Here is a 6,000-nt window from a genome sequence, read left to right on the forward strand (position 1 = left end):
TAGTGGACGAGTACCAAGACCTTCCAATGTTAACATCCCGTCTGAGAATGGGGAATGAAGAGCCATGCGCCAAGGGTTATTCTTGGTAAACGGCGGAAGCTTAGAGGCATCCGGGATGAGAGAGCTTTGAACTCGCTCCGGAGCACCCTGCTCTAATGCCCCAAGTCTCTGACCAATGTTAGAGAACATCGTGTCCATCTTGGCCTGCATTTCCGACACAATCTTAGACTGCATCTCCGACACAATGCGAAGCATGGCTGATTCGGAAAGGCCCGGGTTAGGAGCAGAAGTGGCGGATTGTACTCCCGGGTCGTGAGACTTGGAGGAGGAGCCGGAAGCCTTAGATGACGGGTTTGTATTTGACTTGGAACTATGGGAAGCCTTGTGGGGCTTATGAGCTTTTGGCAAAGTTCTAGATATAGACTTATCTTTTGGGGGAACCGGGTGTGATCGATGAGACGAATCACGGTCCCCAGAAAAACCATGGAAAGAAGAGAGATCAGATGAAGAAGAAAGAGCGGGGCTGAGGATAGGAATCTCAGCGCCGGTAACACCTGCCTCACTTACCACCCTACCTGCATCCGGATCATCCAACAACATAGGTTCAACATCCAAGTTCAAGGAGGCAACATTGTCTTCCAGATCTCCGGGGGCATCCAACGGATCTTGTTCCTGGTCGATGAATCCCGCTATAGTGGCATCAATGTCGGCAATGATGGGTGCCGCAACATGCCTAGCCAAAGCGGCTGAAGACTTGGCATTAGGGTAGATCATGGCACAGTAGTCTTCAGATAGGACGTAAGGCTGTTTAGATTTCACGTTTCGGGCAAATCCCCCAACCCACACTTTCAGTGTGGCCCGAGCCGCAGTCTTCTGCTCCGGGGATGCCTGAAATAATAGTGGGAATTACAGAAAGGAAGATTCCCGGCGGTCCTTCAAGACCATAGAAATCTTACTAAATAGTGTATGTATACCAAAAAAAAGGTAAAATAATTAGAAAGACAACATAGCCAACGGGACTCACCGAATCAGATCCGAGGGTGGTGATGAGGTCAAAACAGAGCATACAGTTATCAGGGTGCCAGACCACGATGTCTTCCAGCTGAACTCCGCAGAGGGCGTGAGACCTACATACAGTATGGCCACAAGGCTGGTGAAGAACAGCCGCACAGGCCGTCGTCTGACAATGCACCATCTATAAAAAGAATAGTATATGAGAAACTGTAATTCTCTTAAGTAGGGGCGGGTCCGGAGGACCCGGGACTAAACATAAGTCTAACTTAAGACTAGAGCTTAACTGTAATACTCTTAAGTAGGGGCGGGTCCGGAGGACCCGGGCCTAAACATAAGTCTAACTTAAGACTAGAGTATAGCTATCCATTCCGGTCGAGCCGGGATCATAAAGAAGGATGCAACAAAGAATTAAGACACATGGTGTCTGATTTCCCGGAGCGAGGTTAAGCCCCGGGCCGGGAAATAAAAGTACATCCATAAACCAATATATATAGGAACTCCGGGATAGTGATCTGTCATATATAATCATATATAATCATAGGAACTGTTATAAATTAAGAGGGGGGCGGAACTGTAGATAAGAACCGCCAACAGAACCCGGAGGGTTTCGTATAACATAATAAAAGTGTGATAGGTGAATATAAAATAGGGTGCACCGGGATCCTACTCTGTTGACCGGTGGCCAACCCGTCTAGACAGAGACGAAACCGCCGGGACACCCGGAGGACAAAGTCCATAAACACTGAACTACCCCCTCTAAAAGGAGGGAAGGCAACGGTCCCCTAGGGGAGGGGGGAGAGAAGCCTAGCCACCAACCTAGCGAGAGGGGGAGCTTGGGGGAGGATCACGTGATACGGAGCAGCAGGGCTACCAACTGACGATCCCCAAACACTACCAAAACAGATCATACGGAGTAATAAGCACAAATATTCATTATAAAAGTAATAGCGTTGAAAATCTATAAATATACACATAAAAAATTAGGGCAAGGCATGCAACATAATAAATAAATCCCAAAGGACAACAACCTGATGGCTTATATAATAAAAATTGCCGCCCAGTAACGAAGGTCGGCGAGCCATCTACGATACGTAACTTGATATCGGCCCTAAATATGAACCACAAGGGTTCTAAACGCTAAATAATGAATATCCACAATAAAACATATAAAAAATTTTAATTAATAATATAAATAATACACTTAGTAACACCGCGAGTGAAACTAAAAGCTCTCAAAACAGGAGTACCAACTGTAAGCGGAATCGAGCAAGACCGATATGATCGAAGAGAATAAACTCCTATAATTTAAATATTAAACGATCTAGATTGCTCAAAACACAGCAAAACATAGCTAGGTACTTAACTTAGACGGTGTTTCCTGGGAAACCGATGAAGAAGCCATAATCCAGTGAAAAATAAGGCAAAACACGAGAGCACAAACAAGCGGGTTACCACACAGGCGTGCTAAAAAGGAGTTGGGTTCTGAGCGGATGCAGAGTTGGTGGTGCCGAGTGAGGTTGAACGGCTCTCCTCTATTGGGGTCTTTGTCGTGGATGAATCTAATTAGTGCGGGACCTCTGGATTATACGCCCAATTCTATACCGACACCAATAGGTGAGCGAGCTAGTTAACCTAGCACTCCTTTACATTTTTTCTCTGGTATATTTAGCAGTAAATTACCTAAGAATAAGTGCTAATAGGAGCTTATTCACTGGCCGGCACAGGTTCAAGCCCAGAAATATATATATATATATATATATATATATATATATATATATATATATATATATATATATATATATATATAGAGCCTAGGTCTAAGATTTCTTTACCAATCCCCTTACAACGTGTTTCAGTTAGTGCCAAGATATTCAAAGTATATTTCATAAATTCATTCTCCACTTGCTGTAACTTCCCAATCTGATTCATGGTTCTAACATTCAAATTACCAATTTTAAATTGTTCTTTAGTATTTATAAACTGGGGGATTCTTAGCACCCCTGGCCCTCCTTGGTCCTACCTTGAGTGGAGAGGTGGCTTGGGAGCTGATCATTTCTAGGGCATTGTCCTGCTCGACAGGATAATGTCACTGTCCCTTGCCTCTGCCATTCTTGAATGGCCTTTAAATCTTTAAACCCCTCTATGCATGGGACTGGGAGCCATTATGTCATTTTTCTTAGGCCTTTGTGATGCGCAGTGCATATCTAACTAAGGTAAGTGACCCCTGCTGGTCCATACTAATTCCAATAAGATCGTCCGCCAGGCATAAGAAGTAAAAGCTGAATTGAGATCTTGTTTATTGCCTTAAACCCAATCCATCACCCTGCTGCCAGGGACTTCATTGAGATTTAGAGGGGCATTTCCTCCACACCCAAAGTTCTCGTTACTCCACCAAGTTGCTCAGCCGCTTCTATAACTGTTGGCAAACATGGATTGCTAAGATATACTGCCTAGCATGGTATATATAGATATATATATATATATATATATATATATATATATATATATATATATATATATATATTTATATATATACATATATATATATATATATATATATATATATATATATATATATATACACACACACACATATACATACATATACCAAGGCACTTCCCCCAATTTTGGGGGGTAGTCGACATCAAACAAATGAAACAGAAAAGGGGACGTCTCCTCTCTATTTTCCTCCCAGCCTGACAAGGGACTCAACCGAGTTTGGCTGGTACTGCTAGGGTGGCGCACCCCACCCTTCCACATTATCCACCACAGATGAAGCTTCATAATGCTGAATCCCCTACTGCTGCTACCTCCGCGGTCATCCAAGGCACCGGAGGAAGCAGCAGGGCCTACCGGAATTGTGTCACAATCGCTCGCCATTCATTCCTATTTCTAGCACTCTCTCTTGCCTCTCACATCTATCCTCCTATCACCCAGAGCTTCCTTCACTCCATCCATTCACCCAAACCTTGGCCTTCCTTGTACTTCTCCCATCAACTCTTGCATTCATCACCTTCTTTAGCAGACAGTCATTTTCTATTCTCTCAACATGGCCAAACCACCTCAACACATTCATATCCACTCTAGCTGCTAACTCATTTCTTACACCTGTTCTCACCCTCACTACTTCGTTCCTAACCCTATCTACTGGAGATAGACCAGCCATACTCCTTAGACACTTCATCCCAAACACATTCAATTTCTGTCACTATGTCACTTTCATTCCCCACAACTCCGATCCATACATCACAGTTGGTACAATCACTTTCTCATACAGATCTCTCTTTACATTCATGCCCAACCCTCTATTTTTTACTACTCCCTTAACTGCCCCCAACACTTTGCATCCTTCATTCACTCTCTGATGTACATCTGCTTCCACTCCACCATTTGCTGCAACAACAGACCCCAAGTACTTACACTGATCCACCTCCTCAAGTAACTCTCCATTCAACATCGCACCACCTTCCCTTCTCGTACATCTCATAACCTATATGTATATAAAAGATTTTATCTCATATTGGGATCGAACAGTAGCCCTTTTAAATGAAAGGCCAAGTCGCTACCAACCATGTCACCAGAGGTTCTAAAAGAAGTCGGAACCTAAGTGCAAATCTGTATTTCAGGATTTAGCTGGTGAGACATCAGTTTCATACCAGCGAGTTTTTACGTGACTTCCTGACCCACCAGGTGACACGATTGATAGCTTTTTTTTAATTTGAATTACCCCTAATGAGTCATTATGGATGAAAATCAACACAATATCATGCTGAAATAAAAATAGATTTCTATCTCATTTTGGAATCACACCCTAGCCCCTTTAAAGGAAAGGCCAGGTCGCTATCAATCATGTCACCGTAGGCTCTAAAAGAAGTTGGAACCCAAGTGCTAATCTGCATTTTAGGATTTTGGTGTGAGTCTCTACAGCAGACTTACCCAACTAGGTGAATGTGTTTGTGGTAGCTCAAGTCCAACTGATTACTGCCCAATTTCCATAACTCCCATATTATCTAAACTTTTTGAAAGTCTTTTGGCAAAATGTCTTTTAGTACCTCCTCAACCAACCAACCCCTCTCCCCCTTGCGCAACATATCTTGATATTTTGTGCTTTCCCAGCATTTAAAGAACCTCCTAATTACTGTACAAAAAGAGGAGAGCTGGAGGATTGCATAATTTTGGAGTAAATGGAGAGCGCGCTCTTGTAAACAAATAATAAGGAGGAGGAGGAGGAGGAGGAGGAGGAGGAGGAGGAGGAGGAGGAGGAGCCTATTTTTGTTTACTGTAGAATTCTCCCTTGTGGAATACAGCCTATAGTTTTATTAACTAAGTTCCATATCAGCCCATTTCATGTGACTCTTGTTAAGCCTGAGAACTCCTGGTATTAGTAAATTAACACGTTTGTATTGATGAAACAGAAATTTTTTAAATGTATTTGATTTTGAAACATTTCAGATTGATACTTATTTCTCCCTATTTTTTAGGAGAATCTTCTGTAACTTTCAGTGTCACCACAAATCCAATTAATGACCCAAGTTTGAAAATCACTGTTACTTTCATGCTCTTGCATTCTTATCCAGATAAGGCACCGTCCATTTCTGTGCAGGTAAATATTATTTAACATATTGTTGAGAAAGTTTATTCATGTTTAAGTTTCAATAAATAGTCATAAATGTCTATAGTTCTGTGGGACAAGTGATCAAAGAGGTATTGTAATGCCATTTTTTTTTCTAATCTCATTCATAATCATCATCATCATCTCTTCCTACGCCTATTGATGCAAAGGGCCACGGTTAGATTTTGCCAGTTGTCTCTATCTTGAGCTTTTAATTCAATACTTCTCCATTCATCATCTCCTTCTTCGTGCTCCACAGCCCTTAACCATGTAGGCAAGGGTTTTCCAACTCTACTAGTGCCTTGTGGAGCCCAGCTGAACGTTTGATGAACTAATCTCTCTTGGGGAGTGCAAAGAGCATGACCAAACCATCT

The 6,000-nt window shown here is 42.5% G+C and overlaps 1 long non-coding RNA gene across 2 annotated transcripts in view; it reads left to right on the forward strand.

The window, feature by feature from the left end:
• The window catches only part of LOC137620343 (uncharacterized), a 76,727-nt gene extending 71,109 nt beyond the window's left edge, over positions 1-5,618 (forward strand). For both annotated transcript variants that reach the window (XR_011040048.1, XR_011040047.1), the window contains one exon: positions 5,496-5,618. This is a non-coding gene — a long non-coding RNA (uncharacterized lncRNA). The remainder of the gene's footprint in view (positions 1-5,495) is intronic.
• Positions 5,619-6,000: the final 382 nt, after the last annotated feature.

Source organism: Palaemon carinicauda, chromosome 26, assembly GCF_036898095.1.
Source record: "Palaemon carinicauda isolate YSFRI2023 chromosome 26, ASM3689809v2, whole genome shotgun sequence".
Taxonomy (NCBI): domain Eukaryota; kingdom Metazoa; phylum Arthropoda; class Malacostraca; order Decapoda; family Palaemonidae; genus Palaemon; species Palaemon carinicauda.